At 36.8% G+C, this 27,373-nt stretch overlaps 1 protein-coding gene across 5 annotated transcripts in view; it reads right to left on the reverse strand.

Moving 5' to 3' along the window:
• The window catches only part of TMCC1 (transmembrane and coiled-coil domain family 1), a 253,470-nt gene that overhangs the window by 100,919 nt on the left and 125,178 nt on the right, over positions 1-27,373 (reverse strand). The window lies entirely within an intron of this gene.

A 27,373-nucleotide genomic window follows, 5' to 3' on the forward strand; every position in this document is an offset into this window, starting at 1 on the left:
TCCCAAGGTCCTGGAATCGAGCCCCACATCGGGCTCTCTGCTCGGCAGGGAGCTTGTTTCCCTTCCTCTCTCTCTGCCTGCTTCTCTGCCTACTTGTGATCTCTGTCTGTCAAATAAATAAATAAAACCTTAAAAAAAAAATTTAGTTGTCCTGCTCCCCTTTGATGATTAAGCAGCTTCCAGAATTTGTTCAAGGTTCAGCGCAACATGAAATCTTGAACTGTTCACTCATCAAAACAGTTACTGCAGACCTCAATATGACAGGCACAATGCCAGGAAAAAAGCACAAGTCTTGGCCTCACAGAGCTTATGGTTTAATGGCAGACATGTACGTAGACAGACCATTATTATAAACAGATGGATACAAACAAATACAATGTGATGTGGGACTACAGAGAAGGACTATACAATTGAGAAAAGAAAGGCAACTTAAGTCAGAGAAGGCAGTCAAAGCAAAGCAGAGAAATTAAAACCCAGTTAAGTTCTGGGTTCATAATCCAGCAATGAGCTAAACAACTAAGCCACAGAGCCCCAAGTATTTTAAACTGACCGAACTGTATAGAGATTTGTGTTTTGGGGTATCAACATGTACCTTGTAAGAATTTTAGTAAAGTACCAGGCTTATTACTTTTTTTTAACTGAAGTATAGTTGGCACACAATGTTATATTAATTTCAGTTATTATTTAATTTTACCCAACCTATTTAACATTTTTGATAGACGGTTTAGAATAAAAAACAAAAACAAGATAATTAAGGATAAGAAAATATGTATCATGTAAGAAAGTAGAGAAATCATTCATAAACTTAGACTAGAGTATTACAGTACCTACTTAAAGTTCAAGTCAAAATCTTCCTTGTAGATAAAACTAAAACAAAACATGATGAGCTACTTATTGCGTAAGTAAAAACTCTTAGGGATTCTTTATCAAACTGGAGTGCTTTTTTTCTTCCACATTTACCATCTCCACTGTTTTTGCCATATCTATAAAGGTAGCATTGTTACTCAGCTCCTGATTAATGGAGAGCAAGAAGCCCTGATGATTTGCCAGGCCTCAAGATAAAAATTACAAAATATTTTCTCCTCAGACATTATTTAAACATAACCAGCTATCATGGTAAATAAAATGGGGCCACAATTTCCCTGTCTCTACTCACTGATATTCCATACAAGTCTTTGACTATTTCCCCACTGCTGTCGTATGATTAAGTGCTTCCTTCTAGTTTGGTTGTGTAGAATAGAGCAGAATTTGTCACTTCCCCAAAATAACAATATATTAGATGCTATAGGGAAAGGAGGCAGATACAGTTCTTGTCAACAGAACTGTAATCAACAGGTGGGGGAGAAAACTTTATTTTAAATGGAATTATAAATTACTTAGCAATCCACAAAGAAAATTATCCTTTTCAGATAGTCCCAAATGAATTTTTAAATGATCTCTGGTTGGCATAGCCCATTTTACATGAAAGGCAGGAAAAAAGGTACAACACGCAACACCATTACTGATTCTATTCCAAAATGTCAAATACTCAAAAAACAAAACAAAAACCTGGGTCTGTATTTAAAAATGGGGGTATTTCAAGAGGAAAAATAACTACTACACATGATACTGAGCAAGAGTTTTATTAATGATACCATTAAAATAGCACCTAAAGAAATCAGGCACAAATTATTTTTTTTAAGATTTTATTTATTGATTTGACAGACAGAGATCACAAGTAGGCAGAGAGGCAGGCAGAGAGAGAGAGAGAGAGAGAGAGAGAGAGGAGGAGGAGGAAGCAGGCTCCCTACTGAGCAGACCCTGACTCAGGGCTCGATCCCAGGACTCTGGGATCATGACCTGAGTCGAAGGCAGAGGCTTTAACCCACTGAGCCACCCAGGCGCCCCACGCACGAATTTTTTAAGTGAGGAAATGGGAATCTATTATTAAAAAAACAGCTATGTCTTTAAAACTCTAAGATATGGAGGAAAGAAAAAGAGTAGGAAAAAATACCTTTAATATTGATATTTTTCAGCATAAGATCCAGTATTTATTGGCAAATAACTTTTTATACTCATAAAAATAATAACTGGTGGTAGGGGAGACCCTATAGTCTGAATGCATATGCCTCCCACCAGAATTCGTGTGTTAAATACTAACCCCCAAGGTGGTGGGAAGTGGGGTATTTGGGAAGTGATTAGGTCATGAGGGGTGGAGCCCTCATGAACGGGAATAGTGCCCTTACAAAAGCACACTAAATAGAGGGCAGAGAAAGCTTCCCTGCCTCTTCTACTATGTAAGGTTGTAGTAAGAAGATGGCCAATCTATGCGGGAAGCAGGTCCTCACCAGAAACTCAATCTGCCAGCACCCTGAACTTAGACTTCCTAGACTTCAGAATCATGAGAAATATATTTCTATTATTTATAAGCCACTCAGTCTGTTATAATAGCCTGAATGGATTAAGACTGAGGGCTTTATGGTCATCATTGCAGTTTTCAAGATTTTTAGAATTCTAGAAAAAGAAGAGTTTACTTGATTCAATACCTTTTTATAAATGATGTCTATAACATGGTCTGGCAAGTCTGGATTAACTACAAGTGATGAATAAAACTGTAATTTTTTGTAATTAGCAACACAGACTATGAGAGAGGCATCTTCCAGATGACTCAGAATTCAAAGGAAAATAGTATTATGCTGTTAGAGAATTTCTACCATAGGCCATTGAAGTCATGAGGATTTCAGAGGGCTCTGGGTTGCAGAACTGAACTATATTTGTGAATTTAGTCAGCATCCAATGAATTTTCCTAATTTTCTAAAAATAAGAAGAAACTGGGCCTTTACTGAAAAAGTTTGGGGATCTCTTATTTCTATTACTCTGAAACTGAAGAAAATATATAGGAATTATCACCTGTGTAGAATATTTTGAGAGGAATTTTCCTGGACTCTGATTCAGGCATACTCTAAGCCAAATTTATTTGGGGGTAATGTGTTCCTTAAAAGAAAGCTCCTTACAGAAAGCTTAAACCTCTCCCACCCAGACTAAAGACTGAAAGGTAAGGATGGGTTACTGATAAGGAGCAAAGAGAAGGAAGGCAATGTAATAAATTTCTTCCTCTTCCTCACTTCTTTGGAAATGGCAAAACCAAGTCAAAATAAATTTCCTGTTTGATACAACCACTAATCCCTATGTGAGCTGGAATTTCTTGGTAAGTCTAAGAGTAGACGGAGAGAAACAATGAGAAAGCAATGCTCTGATGTGCTGGGATGCCATGCCAGAGTCCTAACTAAATTCATTCATTCAAATATTCATACACATAATCATCCACACATATATTTTAAGTTTATGGCATTTTTAAGATTCTGTGCTAGCATGTGTGGAAAATACAAAGGTAACTATGTTGATGAAAAGAACCCCACTTCCTAATTTTAAAAATGAATAAATATCTCAATTTGTTTGAGGTGTGTTATACTTAATAACAGATGCCAGAGCACAGCTCTCCTTCATAATCTAGTTCAAAAATACTTCATAACAAAATAAAATTTTAGAAGTCCAAAATTCAAACAACTTCAGAAAATCATTTTTAAATGCTTACACATTTAGGAGCATCTGGGTGACTCAGTGGGTTAAACATCCAACTCCTGATTTTAGCTCAGGTCAAGATCTCAGGGTTCTGAGACCGAGTCCTGCATTGGTCTCTGTGATGGGCATGGAGACTGCTTAAGATTCTCTTTCCCTCTGCCCCTCCTTACCTCAAATAAAAAATGCTTACATATTGGGGCGCCTGGATGGCTCAGAGGGTTAAAGCCTCTGCCTTCGGAAAGGTCATGATCTCAGGGTCCTGGGAAAGAGCCCCGCATCAGGCTCTCTGCTCAGTGGTGAGCCTGCTTCCTCCCTCCCCCTCCTCACCTGCCTCTCTGCCTACTTGTGATCTCTGTCAAATAAATAAATAAAATATTTTTTTAAAAAGGCCTACATATTTAGACATATGGACCTTAATGTGTCTGTGAGTTTATTAGTAAAAAAAACCTAAAAAACAAAAAATAAGCTTAGTGAGAAGTGTCTAGAGAAAGGATTTAAGCAATATATGTAGGTATTTTGTTTTCATTTATCATAAATCCTACTGATAAAATGTTTCTTCCCCTCTCTCATTGTCCCCTACCCTGAGAAATATGACTACTCATTTTTTTTCTAACTCAGGAATAGGATTTGGGGCTAAATTGCAAAGAAAAACATGGATCTGTTCCTAAATGAAATTAATTTGTCCCACATGAGAAGATCAGGATAAAATACAACACTGCTATTTACTTAGTTCAAAGTATTTCTACTTTCACATTTAGAAGAGCCAGGCAGGCAGGGTTTCTTCATCTGTAAAATAAAGGGTAAGATTATGTAATATTTAAGGTCTCTTCCCCGTCAAAGAGACTACGATTTTCTCTTTTATCAATACTTCTGAAAGCAGGCAGAAAGAGCTGTACTATGACTTGCCTGGGGCTAAACAGAAGCTTGTCAGCAAGGCTAGGGTTCCTGATTCATCCCTGCATTCACTAGTGATACAGAAAAATCAGACTCAGCTCTCATGTAATGCAGTTCACAGTCTAGTAGGGGAGGAAAGGCAAATGAACAGTAATGGACGTGACAAGAGTTTTAGGTCCCAAGCCAGGAGAAGGTAAAGGGGTAAGACCTGGGAATTTTGTCTTTTCTTCTTTCAAGGCCTTCATATCTCTCTGCCAAATATGATTATCTTATGAAGCAATGTAGGTTAGACCTCATACACTTATGCTCTTAAATTAACATCTGGAAATGATGTAAAGTTTCACATTTTTACTCTTGACCAGAGGTAAAAATGAGCCAAGAATAATTAAACCATATTTCTCTTCTACCACATACACTATTCTGATTTAAAGGGAAGAGAGGAATTACAATACTTATTTTTTAAATGCTCTTCATTATTAATAACAAATTCTCCCTGAATCAAAGCAATGAAGAATATCTCATCTACTTTTTCCCTTAGCAATTAAAGATTTTTCTATAAGGTGATGACTACCTAAAGATTATTTTAGACAATATACTCTTTCTCATTTTATTATGTTTGTAATGAATTCAAATGAGCCTATCCTAAACTGCATTTTTGGTGCAAAATGGAACTTTTATTACCTTTATATTATTAAAGGGGAACATGCTGTCCTTGGCAAGCAAACAATTTTCTCTGAAGCTGATAACTATTTGGGGCTCCAAGGGATTCTATAATTATCCCAGGTCCAACTAAATGAAAGAGCAGAAAGTTAAAACTGTAGACACATTTTTTTTGAGGCATTTTATCAAACATCGGTTTGATAAAATATTTAAAATTTGTAGCTAAGGAGTGTTTTGATAGTCTTTAAATTTAAAACCTTATCAATTTAGAGAATCTGGAGAGTGTGAAAATTTCCCCACATCCACAGGAAACACACTCTAAATTTGGGCTCAGGGATACCACACAGTAAAAACTGAATTTGCAAATGCAATCTGCACACTTGAAGAAAAAGCTGGAGTATGATCAGATTAAAACTAAATTTCTAGGGGCGCCTGGGTGGCTCAGTGGGTTAAAGCTTCTGCCTTCGGCTCAGGTCATGATCCCAGGGTCCTGGGATCAAGCCCTGCATTGGGCTCTCTGCGCGGCAGGGAGCCTGCTTCCCTTCCTCTCTCTCAGCCTGCCTTTCTGCCTACTTGTGATATCTGTCAAATTAATTTTTAAAAATCTTTAAAAAAAACAAAACTAAACTAAATTTCTAGTCCCCTAAGCAGTCATAATTATCACTCTAATGAATATGAAGAAATGTAAAAACAAACTATTACTGGCACTGCCTTTAGGAGATTAGATGAATCAATTCAGAAAGGGTTTTGGAGGGGCAGGGGTAGGAGGTTGGGTGAGCCTGATGGTGGGTATTAAGGTGGGTACGTATTGCATGGAGCACTGGGTGTGGTGCATAAACAATGAATCTTGGAAAAAAATAAAATAAAACTGAATACTAAAATAAAACACAAAAGTAAAAAAAAAAAAGAGAGAGAAAGAAAAGAAAACAAAACACATACTATTAGTTTTCTGTCTTTGTGATACTACCAGAATACAACTTATCAAAATCTCTAGATATCTGATGCTCTTCTCTTGAATACCTCCCTAATTCTAATGGTTTCCAAGTAGATTACTCTCAGAAATCAGCCTGATCACAGTGAGAATCGTGGGAAGGGCAGAGGAGAAGTATTTTAAGGTAGTATCTGATCTTGGCTTAAAGAATGGGTAAGATTTGAATAACATGATTGGGGTGGGCTGGGAAGGGAAAGGGAGGATAAAGTGATCCAGGCTGTAAGAAAAACCTAAGTGAAAAACAGAGTGAGCAAATACAGAGCCTACATAGTAAACAAAGAAAAATTAAATTTGGCTGAACATTAGACTCCCTGGCTAATGAAGTTAAGCTAACTAGTGCTAACTCATGAAGAGGCTTAAGTAAGTAGTAAGTTGAGGAATGTGAATTTCACTCTGAGTACAAAAGGAGCAGTTGAAGGCTGTATGGAAAGAGAAAGACAATAGGAGACATAGTTTAGAAAGATTTATGTGAAGTTTGGGCAAAACAGATTAGTGAAAGACAAAGTTGGAGATGGAAGCGGGGAAGAGTTATAAGGCATTGTAACTGTCTTAAAAGAAGCGGTGCTGGCCTGAATTAGATTATTGGACAATGTGAACAGGTAAGAAAGTACAGATATACGAGACATTTCAATTATAGCAGTACAATAACTCCTCAGGTGTACAGACAAAGAAGACAATATTAAGAATATTAAGATAAAGAGATCTACAACCATATAGAGATTCAGTCATAGGGGAAAAAAATACAAATAGTCTAAAAACATATGAAAAGATGCTCAACACTGCTCACAATAAATTAAAATTACACCAAGAAACCATTTTTCACTAGATTAATACAAATTAGAAAGTTACAACCTACTAAATTGGTAACATAATAATGAATCAGGCACTCTCAGATACTGTTTGTGGGAATGCAAAATAGCGCAATCTCTTTGGTAGGAATACAGAAACTAGCAAAGTTATTCTCATTTCTAGCAACCAAGCCCAAAGACATACTGGTAAAGAATATGAAAAGGTGATTTACTGCAGCAGTATTTTTAATAATAGTAAAAGCCCAGAAATAACTCAAATGTCCAAAAAGACAACGCTGGATGAATAAACTATAGTCTAATCCTGTAAGAAAATACCATGTAGTTTCACAAAGGAAGGAGGATTATCAACATATCTTATTATAGTGAGGTCAAGTTAAAAAAACAACATCAGTAAATCAGAAGAGTACACTAACATTTTTCTAAGAAGGATGTATTCAGGAGCACTTGGGAGGCTTGGGTTGGTTGAGTGTCCAACTCTTGGTTTCAGCTTGGGTCGTGGTCTCAGGCTGTGGGTTTGAGTGTGGCAACTGTTTGGGATTCTTGCCCTCTCCACCCTCCCCCACCCAATCACCCGCACCTTCTCTCTAAAATAAATAAATTAAAATCTTAAAAAAAAAATAGCGTGTATGAGTACGCATGTATGTTTGAATATGGAGGTAAATATATTTACACATTTGTTTATGCTTTTTAAAAAGGAAAGCTAAGGGGCACCTTAGTTGCTCAGTTGGTTAAGCATCTGACTCTTGATTTCAGCTCAGGTCATATTTCATGTTCGTGGGACCAAGACACCATCGAGCTCTGTGCTCAGTGTGGAGTCAGTTTGGGATTCTCTCCCTCCCTCTCCCTCTGCCGTTCCCCTCAACCAGCATACACACAGACACACACACACACACAGAGTCACTCTCTCTCAAAATGAATAAATAAAATCTTGAAAAAATAAAAAAAAATGGAAAGCAAACTTCCCCCAACTCCCCCTAGGTTACTTGTTGAGGGAAAAAATAGACAGGTGGAAGTGACAATTAAAGCAACCAGACTTCTTTGAATGTATCTTGTTTTGCAGATTTGACTCTGGAATGCTATATATGCTCTATGTAAGTATAAAATCAAATTAAACCAAAATGGAAAAAAAAACTCCCAAAATGTTTGAAATGAAATCAGCCTGTGTCAAGTTTGTAAATTAACAACACAGAGAATTATTTCAAATGACTTTAAAACATATTTTTACCTTAAAGACAAAAATACTACAAAGAAATATTGTGCTATTTTCAGTTGTCATACTGGCGTACACAGAAGCAATGAGCATACTTAGTGTTTAAAATGGTACTGTTTCCCACCAAAAAGAACCAGGGATCCCTGGAAGAGCATAGCTGATTCTAGGTCTGGAGAAGAAAAATTTCTTGGCTTTTCTGATTACATAAGGATTACTGGGGCAATACAATGTCAAAAAGTTTATGGGCCACTTCCAAGAATAACATTATTTAGGGCACTGGTCAGTTTATTATTTAGCCAGAGGTACTGATTTATTATGAACTATATACATTGAATATTCTTTCTATAAAAACACCATTACACTGAATAAAATCTTCATATTAAAAATGCCATGAATGTTCTATTAATATACTATCTTTCTTACCACAGATCACCTTCAACAAATGTATATTAAGAATCAAGGGACAGGCCACCTGGGTGGCTCAGTGGGTTAAAGCCTCTGCCTTCAGCTCAGGTCATGATCCCAGGGTCCTGGGATCATGCCCCGCATCGGGCTCTCTGTCTGTCTCTCTGCCTACTTGTGATCTGTCAAATAAATTAATAAAATCTTAAAAAAAAAAAAAAGTCTAGGGACTCGTGGGTGGCTCAGTCATTTAAGCATCTGCCTTCAGCTCAGGTCATGATCCCAGGGTCCTGGGACGGAACCCCATATCAAGCTCCCTGCTGGGTAGGGAGGAGCCTGCTTCTCCATCTGCCTGATGTTCCCCTTGCTTGTGTTCTCTCTGACAAATAAATAAAATTAAAAAAAAAAAAAAAGAATCTTTAGAAGCTGTAAGTGAAATAAGTCAGATAAAGACCAATACCATATGATTTCACTCATATGTGGAATTTAAGAAATAAAATAAATGAGCAAAAGTGGGGGAGGAGGGAAAGGGCAACCCAAGAAACAGACTCTTAACTATAGAGAACAAAGGGAGGTGGGTGGGGGGAATGGATGAAATAGGTGATGGGGATTAAGGGGGGGCACTTGTGATGAGCACCAAGTGATGTATGTATGTGTTGAATCACTGAATTGTACACCTGAAACTAATATTACAATTGTATGTTAACTAACTGGAATTTAAGTAAAAACTTAAAAAAAGAAGAATCTAGAAGCTGAAAATATGATGGTGAACATGGAAGATAGTGCCCCTACCTTTATGAAGCTCAGTCTAGTAAAAAACAACAGCAATTCAAAATACTGAGATGGTACCTTAGTGGGAGGTAGTAGAGGGTGCTAAGAGAACATAAAACACGGGCAACTAAGAGTTGGAGGATCAGAAAGTCTCCCTGAAGACATGACATCTAAGCTGATACCCAAAGAACATTCAAGAGTTTTTGTATGTTGCTTGTTTGTTGGGGAGTGAGCAACAAGAGGGTTAGGAAAACAGACAAGTGTAATGAGAACTACAGTGACTCTCTGAGCAACAAATGGTAATTCAGTGTGGCTGGTAGAGCAAGGGTGAAGGGTGAAAGAATAAGGCTAAAAGAGGCAAGCAGAGGCCACGTCATAAAGAATTTCTACAGATTATGTTATGGGAGTTTCAACCTTATCCTCAGGGAGCCAATGAAGAATTTTCCGGAGAGAAATGTCTTCCTTCAATCTGTCTGCAGCATCTAGAATGGATTAGATAGGGGTAATAACATAGGAAGCAGGGAGACCAGTTAGAAGCCTGATACAGAAATCCAGGTGTGACACTGGATAGAGACGGGTACATTTCAGGGATCAAGTCCTGCACCCCGTTGCCCAATGAGTGTGAAGTCTGTTTCTCCCTCTCCAACCCCCCCTTGCTTGTATTCCCTCTCTTGCTGTCTCTCACTCTCTCTCTGTCAAATAAATAAATAAAATCTTAAAAAAAAAAAAAAAGAATCAATGGCCTTTACTGGGGGTGGGGGAGGTATGCGGGAAAAAGAATTAGAAATGGAAGATAATGCCTAGGCTTCTGTCTTAAGCAAATGGGTTCATAGGAAGTGACATTTAATAAGAAACACTGGAAAAGGGGCACCTGGGTGGCTTGGTTAAGTGGCTTTGGCTCAGGTCATGATCTTAGGGTCCTGGGATCAAGCCCCGCATTGTGTTGGTCTTCCTGCTCTGCAGAGTCTGCGTTCCCCACCCCGCTCCCGCTCCCTCCACGCACACACACCCCAAGCAACCCCATTCCCAACCCCATACCCTGCCCACGCTCCTGCACCCCCCATCCCCTCCCCACCCCACTCGTGCTTCTTAAAAACACTGGAAAGGAAGTAAGTTTGGGGGAAAAAAAGGGAGAGGAAAGGAACTTCAGTTTTGACCATGTTAAATATTTGGTGACTCTGAAACAACCCAAAAAAGATGTCAAGCAGGCAAATGATTCTTTTTCTCATTTTCCGCATTAGAAAATTGTCAGGTTCACCTTCAAAATATAGCACAGATCTATCTGCCACTCTTCATTACCACAGTTAACCACCCTACTCCAAAGCATTATTATCTGTCTCCATCGTCTCCATGTATTCACTTCTATTTTCTAGTCTTCATATGGTAGCCAGAATGGTTTTTTAAAAATAAAAATCAGATCATGTTAATCTCTGTTTTAACCCCTGAAGGGTTTCCGATGAATTTTGGAATAAAAACAAACATCATAGCCAAAAAATCCCTCCATATGTATCCTTTTCCATCTTTTATTAATTGCTCTCACCCCAGCCCTACCTACACTGACCAAGTTCTCCCCCCCTTTTCCAGAGTTTCTCTTTTTCATCGGGGAGCTAACTCACTTTTCTTCATTCCCCTATCCTCCTGCAACCCTCAAATCTTGCTGCTTGTCTTCAGACCTCAACTATCACCTCTTCAGAGTTCTTCCCTAACCACGCTCCATCACATTACCTTGATTTACTGTCTTTGCAACACTTACTAGAATTTATTTATTCCCTTCAACATAAGGACCACGAAAACTGAAACCTGTTTACCTTTTTCATTGCTATACTTTGTGTAGATGGTATACAGTTGACAAATGTTTGCTGAATGTATTAACAAATACATGAATTTAAAAAAATGGAACTGAAGCTCAGCTCACAAGAAAAATCTTGGCTGGAGCTATTTATTTGGGTATCTTCCACATGTGAATAAGAAATAATGTCAGTAAAATAGACATTCCCCATGGGGAGTCTAGAGAGAGACTTAAAGAGGGCTTAGAACAGAGCACAGAGGACATCAACATTTAAAGGATGAGCAGAAGAAAAGAGGCATCCCAAAAGAAGCAAGAAGCAAGGGCCAGAGAAAAAGGAGAAAAAGCCAGCTAATATTCCCAAAGCACTAGATGCTGTAGAAGGACATTACTAAAAAGGCTTTAAGGTAAAGAATGTATTCCCTGGAGTCAGATATATAGTCAACAAACACTTCTTAAGTGCCTACCATGTACCAGGAACTATGCTAAGGAGTTGGGATATAGGAATATAAAATTAAACAAGAAAATAGATGACACACTACTTAACCACTGTTCAAAGACTGACACAATCTTCCCTAAATATGCTATGAGGAGCAAGTCTCAATTTGAATCTTAATTATCACAACTGTTGAGGATTAAATGAGATCTTGTTCATAAAGTGCTGAATTTAATATCTGCAATACAACAGGCACCCAATAAATCACACCTACTGCGATAAGATGATCTTCCCTTCACTGATGAAAAAAAGTAAAACAAAACAAAACAAAACCCAGTATATTATAGCAATTTACAGTAATCTTCCTAGGGGAATTATCTGAGTTAAAAATCTGTATCTATTCTGAGAATACTAAAATAAGTAAAAGGGGGAGCCTGGGTGGCTCAGTGGGTTAAGCCTCTGCCTTCAGCTCAGGTCATGACCTTAGGGTCCTGGGCTCGAGCCCTGCATCCAGCTCTCTGCTCAGCAGGGAGCCTGCTTCCCCCTCTTTTCTGCTTGCCTCTCTGCCTACTTGTGATCTCTCTCTCTGTCAAATAAATAAATAAAATCTTAAAGAAAAAATAAATAAGATAAGCAAAGGGATGGGATTTTTATGGGGAACTACTGAGAGGTACCATCTCAAGGTTTTTTCTAACATTCCAACATTCCATTCAGCACAGGCCCAGAAGTATTTAAGTGACTTAAAGTAGGTCAACAGACTCACAGACTTCAGTGCACAGCTGCTTCTTTAGCTTCTCCCCTGATCCCAGATATGACTCAAAGAAATACCACATAACTGCCTTCCCCTCAAAAGACAGGCTCTTTGGGCTTTTCTTATTCTAGAACAAGACTTCTGGACTTTTCTAAAAGTAGACAGGTTAGAAGCACATCACAGCCCAATTGTATCTCATTTTTTGTGCTTTATTTTGTTAGATTATATTCTTTAATTATCCCCATGAGTATCAAGAGATCTGCCTGTTTTTAAATCAAGAACAAAAGTACACTAAGCTGAAAGAACACAAATTCCTCTGAAACACTAAACAAGAAAATGCCAGAATACTTCTCACTTAAATTACAATTGGGAACATGAGGCTGAAATACCACTGATCAATAGGAATCTTTATTTTGCATGCTATGCAATCCAACCCCCAATCCAAATGCCTCCTTCCTACCAGCACACACTACTTTCCATTGATTTCCCTCTACTTTGGTTGTTGCCTCAACTCTAGCGATCAAGGCTCCAGTGATTATCTTCTGGCCAAAGGAAAATTATTTTCTTTGTTTCTCGTTTGTTCTTCTCTAACAGACTACTAGTTATTTCGTCCAGACCATGTGGGCAGCAGGGCTACAGGCCTTCTGCCAATCATATATGCTTAGCAAGCAAAAAGTAAACAAGACATTCTTCTAGGCTGAAATGTTCTAAAAGCAAACTGCAGCATTTAAGTTTCTGAATATTCTCAGGTAGTCTATGTACTAGACCGAGTACATTAATAGACAAAGGTCTGGAGTAAACACTAATTCAAAATTTAAACACAGATCTAAGTTTTCCTTTAATATTAAGACCAAAGAACATGAAATTGGAAAGTAAGTGATATCCTCTGTTAAGGCTAAAGATACTTTTTCCTTTTCAGCCTTCAGTGAAGGTAGAATTTCATAATATCTCATCTCTTTGCAGTATAGGACAATTGCTACTTTCTCAAGATAATATGGTCCTTTTTAAAAAATTATTAAAACTGCTTAACTCCATCCTAACGGGTTTTGTTTTGCTGTTCGTGGGTGGTTTTTTCTTCTTAGACTCTAGCATTAAACAACTGTTTTTTATTTGGCAATTTATTCTGAATTTAATGACATATTAGAAATACATCTTCCATCATAATATACAGAGACTACCTAGCAGCAATAAATCAAGTAAGTGGTTGATCAGGAATGAGTTGGTAGGAGAAATTAAATACCAAGATGTAATTTCCAGCTTCAAACCCTTGTCAGATTTTACTTCTAAGGCATCACTATAAAATTTAAAATCCTCTTATATTTTAACTTCATTTTCCACATAGGGCTCAAGCCAAGGAAGTCTCTTGAGATACCTTTTTCTATAAAACAATCATAATATAAAATAATCTTTGGGTCCTTAACAATCTTTTTTTTTTTTTTTTTAAGATTTTTAAAATTTATTTGACAGAGATTACAAGCAGGCAGAGAGAGAGATAGGGAAGCAGGCTCCCCGCTGAGCAGAGAACCCCATGTGGGGCTCGATCCCAGGACTCTGGGATCACGACCCAAGCCGAAGGCAGAGGCTTTTAACCCACTGAGCCGCCCAGGCACCCCTTAACAATCTTTTTTTTAAAGAGAGAGCACGCACGTGAGTGGTGGGGGTGGAAGAGCAGGGGGAGAGGAGAGAGTTCAAGAAGGGTCCACGCTCAGCACAGAGTGGAGCCCAACGTGGGGCTCAATCTCAAGACCCTGAGACCATTACCTGAGCTGAAATCAAGAGTCGGACGCTTAACCAACTGACCCATCCCAGTGCCCCCAGGGTCAGTCTTAACAATCTTAAATTTTTTCTCATCTTCCAGGTTGTATTCTCATCACCTGTACTCACCATTTCACTAAAAATTCTCTTTCCAATATGGTATCCTATTTTAAAGATGTAAATAGGTATCATTTGTGGTATATTTTGGTGGTGGTGGGGAATCAGAGAAACCTCTCCCCTTGAAACCAGCCCAGCTATGAGATATAATTCACGTATTATGGCACATTTAACTTCCCATAGTAGTTGGTTCTTTAATATCATGGTAAATATCCTCAAGCAATGGTGGTTGGGTAATTATTACAAAAAAACACACACTTTTCATGCTGAAGATTTGCCTCTCTGAATTCCTTTAGGTCTTAGTGGATAAATGGCCTGAAGAACAGGAAATATTATGAAGTCCTACCTTTCCAAGTAAAATGCCAATCACACCAACAATCTACATCTTGAACCAAAACAACAATATGCAATAAGACAGGAATCTTTTTAGAAAAAAAAAGGTTTCATCACTTAATAGTTTCAGTAGACCTAAGGACTATTTCTGGCACCAAAGATGATATATCCTACAGGTCAATTACTTCATCTCCCAAAGCAGCAATAAGAGGAAGATAATACCACTTTGGCACTTTTATCCTTTGTCATGCCAGAACAGTCATTCAATGACATTTCTGGAACCAAAATAAAACTTTGGTCTGAGTTCACTGCCTCTTTCAATTCAATTTCAATTTCAATACAATTGCATATCATTTCAATTCCTTTTTCACTGCCAGGTTTCTCAAAGAAGATGCCCACACTTACTAATTCCATTTCTCCATCCCATTTTCTACTTTTTATCATTGTTATCTAGCTTCCATTACAATCTACTGAAATTTCTCAGTAGAATTTTTGTTTTGCCAACATAATGGGAAAAGAAGTAAATTGAAAGGGTCAGCAGAGAACTTAGGTTCAAGCCGTGAACTTGATATTTATAAGCTCTGCATATTTAAACATTTCATTTCACATCAGTGAGCATCACTTTCCTCACTTGTAAATTGAATGGATTAGAAGACAATCTCTAGGATATTTTCTTCTACTAAATCTACAGTTGTATGACTAAGTTCAGTCAATCTTCACTTTAATTCCTCTTTGGCATTTGACATTCATCACCACCTCCACTCCTTTATTATCTGCTCAAAACTCACACTCAGGGGGTGCCTGGGTGGCTCAGTTGTGAAGTGTCTGCTTTCAGCTCAGGGCATGATCCCAGGGTCCTGGGATCAAGCTCCATGTCAAGCTCCCTGGTCGGTGGGAAGCCTGCTTCTCCCTCTCTCCTCCCCCTGCTTATGTTCCCTCTCTCGCTGGGTCTCTGTCAAATAAATAAATAAAATCTTAAAAACAAAACAAAACAAAACAAACTCACATTCAGACTCCACTCATGACTTTAAGCATTACCTCTAAAATTACAACATGACCATTATCTAACCAAAAATTCTCTATTTCCAAATGCGAAATCTCTCTACTTAGCCAATCTTCACCAAATACGTAACATACACACTGGAACTTGCACCCAAACCAACAAATGACCCATCAGCTTGACCCAAATCTCTTATTTTCTTAACAATTAAATTCCTCATTACCCAGAGTCTTGGCTTAAAATCTGGTCTTCCTTCTTTCATCTCAGTTTCATTAAATTCTGTTGATCTTTCTTCTAAACAATGGATAGTCTCCCTTTTTAAATTTCATCATTCATGCCTGGATTACTCTAAAAGCCTACTACTTGTTTTCTCAATCCTAATCTGTTCATTCTCCAAATTATTCAATATTCTCTTGCACTGTTCAATATGGCAACCACTAACTAAAGGTAGCTATCTAAATAAAAAATTAAGGTATATTTAAGATTCAGTTCCTAATTCATACTAGGTACAGTTCAAGTGCTTAACAGACATATGTGGCTAGTGACTATTATGATGGACAGCACAGATATAATCCCATTCCCACAGAAAGTTCTATTGTAAGGCTCTGTTACCTTAGACAAAATTTCTTAGCACACTATTTATATCATGGGTTTCTTTCTACTTAAGTGCATGGCCTAGATTATTAACATTTCACTAAATCAGTTGGAAATATTTATTCTGGCATCTAACCCCTCCAGACTTGGCTTCATAAGATATCTTCATACATTTTCTTTGCTAAATCTGTTGGCCAAGCAGTTTTCACTAATTATGTAGGGCACTATGCTCTCATTATTACATTCATTCCTTCAGTAAATAAACGGGGGAGATACAAGTTTGAGGGATACTGAAGAGAAGAAAACAAATAATAATCCTTGGACTGATTCATTGTTCCCTCTCCTCTCACTGGTTTTCTGCCTTACTGTCTTTCAAAGCCCATCTCCTTCAAGCTCTCCTAGCTTACCTTTCCCTTGTTAAGCTCTCAGAGCACTAGTATAGGCCACATTTGCACACAATTAAATAGAGATTAGTTCTGTCTTCTTTCAAGCTTTGTCTTCCCCACTAGAATTTAAGTTACTTAAGGAATTTGGCATTTAGTACCCAAAACAAGAGATACTTCTTTGTTAATGTCTACTGAAGAGTTTTAAGAAACACTGAAATCTTACGTATCTACAAAGTGGGACAATAATTATTTGACCGATCTATTTCATAGGATCAAATTGAGTGAAAGTTGTGAATAACTTGGATTTTTTAGATTTTTAAGAAATCTCTATACTCCATGAGGGGGTCAAACTCAAAACTCTTGAGATCAAGAGTCACATACTCCACCAACAGAGCCAGTCAGGCACCCTTAACTTGAATTTTTCTTGTTAGCAAGAAGAAATCTCTAGGGTTTTATTACAAAAAAAGAGAGAAATAAAGACTAGGCAAAAGATTTGTTCTGTTTTGTTTTTGGTTTCATACAAGGGAAATGACAAAATCACTTCAAGAAAGTTAAACACTAAGATTTCTGTTTGATAATAAAACATAACATTCCATGGAATATAAAGTTTTTCATTCAGGATGGCTTTTTTCTTCCATTTTGTTTTCAAAAAAGTGTTTCATTCATGTATTCAATAAATAGAAACTAGGCATCTACTATATTCTAGGTGCACAAGACACATTAATAAACAAAACAGACAAATCCCTCCAAGATTTACATTCTTGAGGGAGCAGGAGAGAAAAAGATGGACAAAATAAATGGTAAATGATATAGTATATATGAAGTTAATAAATGCTAGGGAAAAAAATAAAACAAGGGGATATAGTGATTTTAGAGTGCTCAGGGAATGTCTCACTGAGATGTTGGGAGAAGATGACTTTTAAGGAAAGATGTGAAAGCAATAAGCAAATGAAGGATGTAGCTATATGGAGGAAGAGCCTCCCAGGCAGAGGGTAAAGCACATTGCAAAGGTTCTGAGGAAGGAGTATGCTTAGTATATTCCAGGAACAGCAAGAGGACCAGTATATCTAGACTGGAAATGAGCAAATGGGTGAAGAGAATATGATGTCAGAGTTCATGGACAGATAGACTGTGTAGGTGACATAGGGGAAATGAGAAAGGAAGACACTGAGGAGGTTTTTTTTTTTTTTTTTAAGATTTTATTTATTTGACAGACAGAGATCAGAGGCAGGCAGAGAGAGAGAGAGGAGGAAGCAGGTTCCCCACCGAGCAGAGGGCCAGACGCGGGGCTCGATCTCAGGGACCCTGGGACCATGTCCTGAGCTGAAGGCAGAGGCTTTAACCCACTGAGACACCCAGGCGCCCCAACACTGAGGAGTTTTGATCATAGGAATGACATCATCTGGCTTAAGTTTTATTAGTATCACTCTGTCATTTATGATAAGGATAAACTCTAATGGGGCAAGCTTAGATGCTGGAGGACTACTTAGGAGGTTAATGCAATAATACAGATGAAAGACAATGGCAGGAGAGACCAGAAATAGGAAATTCACCAAAAAAATGAATTTAAAAATATGAATACCTATAGTTCAAGAACCAGAATAGGTTCCTAGTTTATCACCATTTCTGATTTTTAGATTTGTCTGCTATCTAGGGAAGAAGATAACATTAGCAAATATTCAACAAATATTTATTTGGTGTTTACTATATGGCAAGTCTTATCCAACATGAAATTATTCTGCAGCAGAAGGGAGGCTGGAGTAGAAGTGCCCTGGGGTGGGTATGGTGGCAGGAGAATGGGAAGAGAAAGAAGAAAGTAGACAAGGAGACTAGCCACTCTTTTTTTTTTAAACTGTTCTTTATACTTAACTTCATTCATGAAGTGAATACTTATTTAGCACTTACCAGATACCAAATACTATTCTATGTTCTTGCACCTGAACAGAATAAGTCGGTCATCCTTATCATAAAGTTTACATTGAGGGGGAACACAAAAGTAAGAAAAATATATAATGTATCAGGTAACGTTAACTACACTGGAGGGGAAAAAAAGAAAAGAAACTAAGTAAGGAGATAAAAAGAGTTGGGGGAAAGGTGAGGGTATAAGTAGTAGTTTTGCTATTTTAAAGAAAGTAGTCAAAACCTTGCTGAAAAGGTGACTTCTGAGCTGTTACCTCAAAGATTACAAGAGCAAACCATGCAGATACAGATCTTCCTTGACTTATGATTGAGTTACATCCCAATAAATGCATTGTAAGTTGAAGATACTTCAAGCCAAAAATGCATTTAATACACATAACCTACCAAAAATAGCTTAGCTTAGCCCACCTTAACTGTGCTCTGAATGCTTACATTAGCCTAGAGTTGGGCAAAATCATCTAACACAAAGCCTATTTGATAATGAAGTACTGAAGAGCTCACGTAATTTACTGGCTATCTACTGTACTGAAAGTGAAAAACAGAATGGTTGTATGGATACAGAAGAGTTGTATCAATTGTTTACTCTTGTGATTGTGTGACTGACTGGGAGCTACAGCTGCTGCCACTACTCAGAATCATAGAAAAGCATCATACTGTGTATGGCTAGCCAGGGAAAAGATCAAAATTCAAAATTCCAAGTACAATTTGTACTGAGTGTATATGGCTTTCACGCCATCATAAAACTGAAAAATCATAAGCTGAACCACCTGTATTTGGATGAACAGCTTTATAGGCAGAAGGAAGAATAAATGCAAAGGAACAGAGGAAGAACTGTGATACATTTGAAAAATAGCAAGGAAGGGGTGCAGCTAGAATGATATGTGTAAAGGAAATGAGTAGTAAGAAATGAAATAGATGTTCATCTTTTTTTTTTAAGATTTTATTTATTTGTCAGAGAGAGAGCACACAAGCAGGGGGAGTGGCAGGCAGAGGGAGAGGGAGAAGCAGGCTCCCCACTGAGCAGAGAGCCTGGATGCAGGTGTTGATCCCAGGACCCAGGACCCTGAGCTGAATGAAGGTAGATGCTTAAACAACTGAGCCACCCAGGCGTCCCAGTGTTCATCTTTATATACCCATTTACTATGTTCCAAGTTCCTTCCAAGTCAGAATATACATAGAATGTATATTATATATGCTAAAATTTCTGAAGTCCTAATGGTTGGGTGTTATCAAATACAATGACCAATAACATCCTAAGACTCAAAACTCAAATCATCATTCACCATTAACCACTGAGTAGAATGGGTCACATTTCTAATTTTGTCCAAAGAGAATCTGTTGAGACTAATCTTTGTGGCTAGTTTCCTAAGTCTCTAAACAAATATGCCCAACATATGCTATACCAAAAAGAGAACCGGTGTTTTTTGTATAACTTCATTGTATATCTTCAAATAATTAAAAGGCAGGGGAAGAATACTAGACAAGTATATTAAGAGTCTGCAGTTAAAATTCCACATACTAAGCGATAATATTAAATGATCCACATATATTAACTCAAAGATAGTTTTATAGATTACCTCTCTGTTCTCTCCATAGAAGTTAAGCCATTTAGGCTGGAACCCCATTACCTTGGTTAAATTTCCTCATAGAAAATAAAAACTAACTCTCAGATTAGATTTTTGAAAGGACGTTCATATTAGAACTCCCTAAAAGTAACAGGTATTAAAATTTTCAGTAAAGACAAAGTGATGTGCTTCTTATAAAGCACTTGAAAGAATAAATTGAATGGAAATTTTCTGTGTTACCACAGGCCAAGTCCATCTGCCTTGTCTTCTTTTTAATCAATATGTTTTGCAATAGGATTCTGTTACAGGTTCATATATAAAGCAGAAGCTAAGTTCTATCTAACCCCAGGGTGTCCAAAAGAATTAATTTTTTTTTAATTTTCTCATGTAAACCAGAATGATTAAGAACAAATCAGAATATTTCATAATATTAAGTATTACATGCATCTTCTATATACAGATATAACAAGTAAAATGTGTTCCTGACTTTATACACCATCCTTAAAACATGCTTTCAGTATAGTATGATTAACTTAGCCTAAACAAATTCATTTAAATAATTCTTAAAAGGTTAGTGATTCTATACTACAAACTTATGTGTTAACCATGTTAACAACAGTTATCTTCAGTCTGTGAATAATAGCAGAATGGTTGGGAGAAAATACCAAATCCAGAAGAATATCATCTTTCAACCATTAACCTTTAAGTAAACTATTAGCAATGATTTTCACTGAAAAATAATGAGCCTGAAATTCACTTCCACATTTTGAAGTTTTTGTTCTTGCTGTTCATTTGGTGTTTGTTTATTTTTTGGTTTTCCATTTGTTTACTTAGGCATGTGATGTACCTTATGATACAGGAAGCAAAACAGAGGGGTGCTTCTTGTTCCTACACTCCCCCCTTGTGATCAAGTTCTTACCATTAAATATAGTTTTTTTCCTTCGTCTTCTTTTTTGATTCTATTTTATTTTTAATTCTTTTAAATCAACATATTATGTATAATTGGTTTCAGAGGTACAGGTCTGTAATTCATCAGTCTTATATAATACCCAGTGCTCATTATATCACATGCCCTCCTTAATGTCCATCACCCAGTTACCCCAGCCCCCAACCTCCTCCTCCTCCCCTTTAGCAATTTGTTTCCTATGAACTTTTAACACATTTGACAAGAGCTATTATTTCAGAAAGTTATGTATGTGGTAAACAGTTTTAAAAAGCAAGTCTATCTCCCACACTCAATGCAAGTGTCCCAGATCCTCTTTCCAGAAGCATTCATTGTTACCTATCCAAAGATGGCCTATATGAAAGAAAGGGAGGAAGGAGGGAGGTGGGTTTGTGTGTATTTTAAACTATGGTTTTAAATAACAATCACTTCTTTTCAAAAATATTTATGGATAATAGGGCATCTGGCTGGCTTAGTCAGAGAAACATGCAACTCTTGATCTCAGGGTCATGAATTCAAGCCCCATATTGGGTGTAGAGATTCCTTAAAAATAAATAAAACTTTAAAAAATACTTATGGGGGGCACCTGGGTGGCTCAGTAGGTTAAGGATCTGACTCTTGGTTTCAGCTCAGGTCTTGATCTCAGGGTCGTGAGTTCAAGCCCCATGTTGGGCTCCACACCCAGCATGGAGCCTACTTAAAAAAACAAAACATAACAAAACAAAAAATTTATAGAATAACAGAATAATGAAAATGCCATCACCTTAAATTCTTAAATCAATATAGTACTTTACAGTTTTCAAAGCACTTTCAAGTGTATCAGCTCACTGATCTTCAAAACTAACAGCCTTTGGTAAACGTATTTCTACCTCAAAGAATCATCTAATTGAGTCATTTACTATATCCATCTCTCTCAGGTAGATAAAATTCAAATCAACACCAAATGAGAGCAGCTGTGTACTTAAGAAACAAAAAAAGCAACACACTTCCCAAGGAGGTTAACTATCTTCTGTTGGTAGCATATTTCAATTTCTTGAATCTATTGTCTGTAACTTACTGTTAATTTTTAAAATTTAAACTGCCATCAATATCACAGAAACATTTCAGAGTTACCATATATCTATTTCTAAATTAGTTTCTCTATTTTGGACTATTACTGCCAATATATTTGAATAAGAAAGCTATTCTCTATTCCTTACCTATTCTCATTACATCCATAATATACAGAATTGGTCTTATTAAGGGTCTCGTTTCATTAACAGAAGAGCAGTTATCAGTCTTCCTATTTTGATTACATAATACATAAGAACAACCCTTCAATACATGACACCACTACCTGATTTAAGGAGGGTTAATAATTCACAGGAAGACATAGCACTTAACTTCTGGCTAAATATAAACACCAAACATCATATTTCCAAGTATGAAACCAGTTGATGTCTGAAGTAACAGAGACAAAATAAAAACAGCATAAAAAGAGACATTGCACACATTTCCATGACTTAGTAGTCATCCAGTACAAAACTCCCTTGCATACGTTTCTGAGGTTGTAAATTACATATAATACTTCACTGTACCCATATAGTACTTAACATTAAAAAGGGTTCAAAAACTTATTTTAAAAATTGTGGTAAAATTTAAATAAAATTTGTCACTTTAGCCTTCAAAATACTTTTAAAAGACCCTACGTAAGGAAGTGAAAGATCCCTCTTCCTTTTATTGATAAGAATACAATCAGAGAAAAAATTAAGTAAGTCGTATATATTATCCCAAGACATAAACCCAGTGCTCACTCCAGCAGCACAGACACCAAGTCAGAAACACAAAAGAAATCAGAAAGAAACTCAAAAGAAGGGATGTCTGGGTGGTTCAGTCATTTAAGCATCCAAGTCTTGATTTTGGCTCTGGTCATGATCTCAGAGTTGGGAGATCAATCCTGGTGTCGGGTACGTGGAGTCTACTCTCCCTCTCATGTTGCCCCTCCCTCACCCCTCACACATGTCCACTCTCTCAAAAAAAATTTTTTTCCAGAGAAACTATTTTTGAAAAAAGGGTTTTATTATGAATTCAAATTATGATCAAATCCTCCCTAAATCTTAAGTTTATGTTAACACAAAACTGATAATAAATAATAGGACCCTATGAAATGTAGGAAGGACAAGAATAACATTTTTAGATAATCATATTTTCAAGGGCTCTCCATGTCTGGATCAAGTGATTTCAATAAATCGGTGGGAGAACTGGGGAGGGACGACCCAGAAGTCCTATTTCTCAGCCATTAATCTCTTCACAGGCCAACCCAAGATATACTGATATGATTCTTATATGTTTTTCACCATATGAAAAAAATTTTTTAAGATTTTTACTTATTTATTTAAGAGAGAGCACAAGCACACACACGAACGAGAGGACAAGAAGGGGAAGCAGCAGAAGGAAAGAGAGAGGCAGGCTCCCTGCTGAGCAAGGAGCTTGATGGGGGACTCTGACCCTCGAATCAAGACCTGAGCTGAAGGCAGATGCTTAACAGACTGAGCCACCCAGGTGCCCCTGAAAAATTGTAATATAGTAAGAGAAATCATTCAAACCAAGTAGGAAAGAAATGTGGTATGAACTGAAAAAGAATCAAGTCATCATTAATTTGCTGTTATTTTAATTATCTTTGATATGGAGAGTACCTTCTGTGTTGCTATACCTGTCCTAAGAACTTAGGCCTCCCATGAAAATATTAAAAACAAATGTGAACCCCGAACTGATAAAACTATTTGTTTATTTATTTACTGAATATTTTATTTATTTATTTGACATAGAGAGAGAAAGAGAGAGAGATTACAAGTGGCAGATAGGGAGGGGAAGCACGCTCCCTGCTGAGCAGAGAGCCCGATGCTGGGCTCGATCCCAGGACCCTGAGATCATGATCTGAACGGAAGGCAGAGGCTTAACCCACTGAGCCACCTAGGTGCCCTGATATAACTATTTAGATCCGTATCTGGAAAATTAAAGTCCAAGTTATCTTAGAACAAACTGTACAGAATTTATCTTTCATTTTAGAGGGATCAGGAAACCTATGTTCACATTTTCTTACATATGCATAAAAAAACAGTTGAAGGATAAATAAGAAACTGGTTACCTAAGGTGGCAGGGATATAAACCAGTAAAAAAGACACAGTTGGAAGCAAAATTTCAGTTAGGTAATTAAAAAAATAAAAAAGATTTATTTATTTGTTGGGAGAGAGAGAGAGAGAGAGGATAAACGGGAGGAGCAAGGGAATGGGGCTTGACCTCAGGACCCTGAGATCACCACCTGAGACAAAACCAAGAGTGAGACACTTAACCAATGGTGCCACCCAGGTGCCTCCACAATTTGGTAATTTTTAATTCTGGACTTATGAAAATCATTACCATTCAAAAGTAAAAGAAAAGGGTATAATATTTTACTGGAATAATCTATCTTAAAACCACTTCTCAAAGCCTCCTAACTTTTATCAATACCTCCTAAAAAAACTGAAGTTCTTAGAAAAAAGGAAAAAACTGATTTTCTATTACCCACTTAAAAGATAGGGGAGGGAAGGTTAGAGCCAAAGTGACTTAAGACCTTCTGGATGTGTAATTCATTATATTTCATCTCTTAAAAATTATTATAGAAACTTAAGAGTAACTTTCTTTCTTTAACAGAAGTTCTTTAAAAGGCAATATAGTCTAAAGATTCAAATAAATGCATACAGTAAACTTCATACTACATTTAATATGACTTTATTAAATGAGCTCTCTTATTGAAATCAATATTCCTCTGGCCAAAGAAAAAAAACTACAATTGCAAGAGACACTTAACCAAGTTCGACTGGTAAATTAAAACCCTATCGGACACTAATTTCAACTGCAGGGGAAAGAGCTGCTTTAAGGAAGTTACCCAAGTTAACTTACTATACTGTTTTCTATAACCATGTATAAATATGGAGAAACATGAGAGATGACAGTAGGATGACTAATACACCAGAAGCTTAGGAAGACAGTTGGTGTGGGTAAACAGAATAGGTTTGGAACTAGACCTAGTCTGAACCTGACTCTATCTCCTGATTTCGACAAATGACTTAACTTCTCCAAACCTGTTTCTTTAAAGACAAAATGAAGCTGATACCACCTAACTTGAACATTTGTTAGGAGAATTACATGGTAAGTCCACATAGGCAGGTTCCAGACTATTCTGACTAGCTCATACAGAGGATGCAGGGCAGAAAGAAAGATTTCCTTAGTGAATATTTTTTGAAGTCACATGTGAGAAAACCATGCAGAAAGAAAATAATCTAAAGTGGCAAAGAAAAGAGAGAAATTTTCTGGGAGTCAGGTAACTAGGATCTAGTCAAAAAGAAAGGTAACTAGGATCTAGTAAAAAAGAATTATGGAATATCTCTTTTTAAAAATGAAGATTTTTACTACATCTATTTCTTAATTCACTTGCTCCTTTTACAAGTTAGGTGTGAACATTCATTAGCCTAGAGGAATCATTTGAATACTCTAGGGCAAATATCCATGGTAAGTAAACACGGCTATCAAACTTAAGATAAAAAGAATCTAAATTGGGTATTAGGTTTAAAATCACTGCAAACATTTACATTTTCTTTCACAAAACTTCAACAGAATTTATACATGATCACATGAGTATCCTTTTTGTTAAAATAGGAAATTGCTTTTTAAAATAAAAGATCATCTTCAGCCAATTCTATACTTGTGGAATATTATTTCTTATTGGCAAAAATACTTGTTACTATGGTTGGAATCATAGAAAATTGCATGCAATTTCTAGTCAACTGTTTTTGACCTACAAAAACCTAATTTCACTTTCAGTGTTCAATGTGTGCCAGAAATACCATATACTGGGTTAAGACTGGTCCTGTGATCTCAGGTAACATATGGGTTTAGCTGAAAAAAATAGAAGAGAATAGAATAGAATGCATTCACTGAAATTCAAAAAAGAAAACTTATTGACTTAACTATTCATTTCTCTTTCATATTTCAGCACCCATACAGACTGAAACAATTAAGAATATTATTTTTTCAAGGCATTACTGAATATATTCTATATTAAGGCCATTTGACAGAAAACCAATTTCCTTAGAATGGGTCCTAAACATACAGGACCTAAAAACCAAGTTAAAATGGAGGGGAGGGATGACAGAAAAAAAGAAATTAAAAGAGGTTACCTCTTTGAATATTTTTATATGATATACCTTCTATTTCTTCATGTTATAGAGAAGATATGCTCCTAATTCCCCCGAAGTGTCTTTTCTATAAATCACTACAGGGTATATAATATATAGTAAAAAGTGAAAAGCATAAAAGTTCAAAAAATAATTTGGGGAGAAATATTGAGAGCAAAATACCTAGAATGAAGTTATTTGCTAATTGGAAAATTATGGCTGGCTCTGAACTATTTCAGGCACTCTAGTGCAGAAAAATTATTGCCTTGAGAATCTACATATCTGCTTTTTAAATGTACTACATATTTGGAAGTATATAAAATAGAGGTTGTTCAAAGAGAAACAAAAATTATTCTTTTTAAACTGCTTAGAAGAAATTTGGGGGCTTCTTGGCCCACTACTCCTAACACACATAGCTAGAGTTGGGAGAAGAGAAGCAAGGGAAATTTATTTTACTACTTCTAAAAAGTCCCTGTTAGGCTCAGCGATCCAAGAGATGAAATTTGTTGTGTGGATGGACACAAGAGCTTTCTTTGCTCATTTCTGCCTGAGTGCACACATTTTACACTGAGGTCGCCTATGAAGAACTAAAAGGTTTTCCCTTAAGATAATAACACATTTCAGGATTTAACAATTCTGACTACCAACCAAGAAGTGAAGAATGCCTACTGATTTACTATTCGTTTAAGTTTCTGCCTGCAGGGAATGAACTGTGACACAATTCAGCCACCAACTACTATCTTTTTAGAATAGGCTTTTTAAAGAACAGAATTATTTTTTGAAATAAAGCTCAACTCTCAGCACATCTCTTTCCAAACGTGTTCCTGCACCAGTTCAATAGAGAGCTCGATGACTGGGTCGAGAGAGGGCTGGCCACAGCAGGGCAGATTGAGAAAATCCGCAGCCCCTCTTCCAGGAGAGGCTTTTTTTAAAGTTTGAATTTCTTAGGTTAAAAGAACTTTTCCCTCAAAGCTGCACAAATGGAACCTGCTTTTCAAGCAGAACTCTATAAAAAATTGCTTCATGAGCCTTCTGGTTACTGCTTTTCACACACTCCTTCATTAACTATGCAAATTTCTTTTAACATTTTTATGCAGGTATTGCTCTTTGGACTACTTTATGGACATTTTCCCCAGTTTAATACTAAATTTTATAAACAAGCACCGATTCCACAGACCAATAAGGCTTTCTCATCTTGGTCAACAAGCTGCCAGATTAATTGCTAATTAAAGATGCACTTTTCCCCACTATTCTTTTTCACGCACACACACCCCCTTGGAAACTGTATTTCAGA

This window comes from Mustela putorius, unplaced genomic scaffold (genome assembly GCF_011764305.1).
Source record: "Mustela putorius furo isolate JIRA1106 unplaced genomic scaffold, ASM1176430v1.1 tig00003850_pilon_pilon_pilon, whole genome shotgun sequence".
Lineage (NCBI taxonomy): Eukaryota > Metazoa > Chordata > Mammalia > Carnivora > Mustelidae > Mustela > Mustela putorius.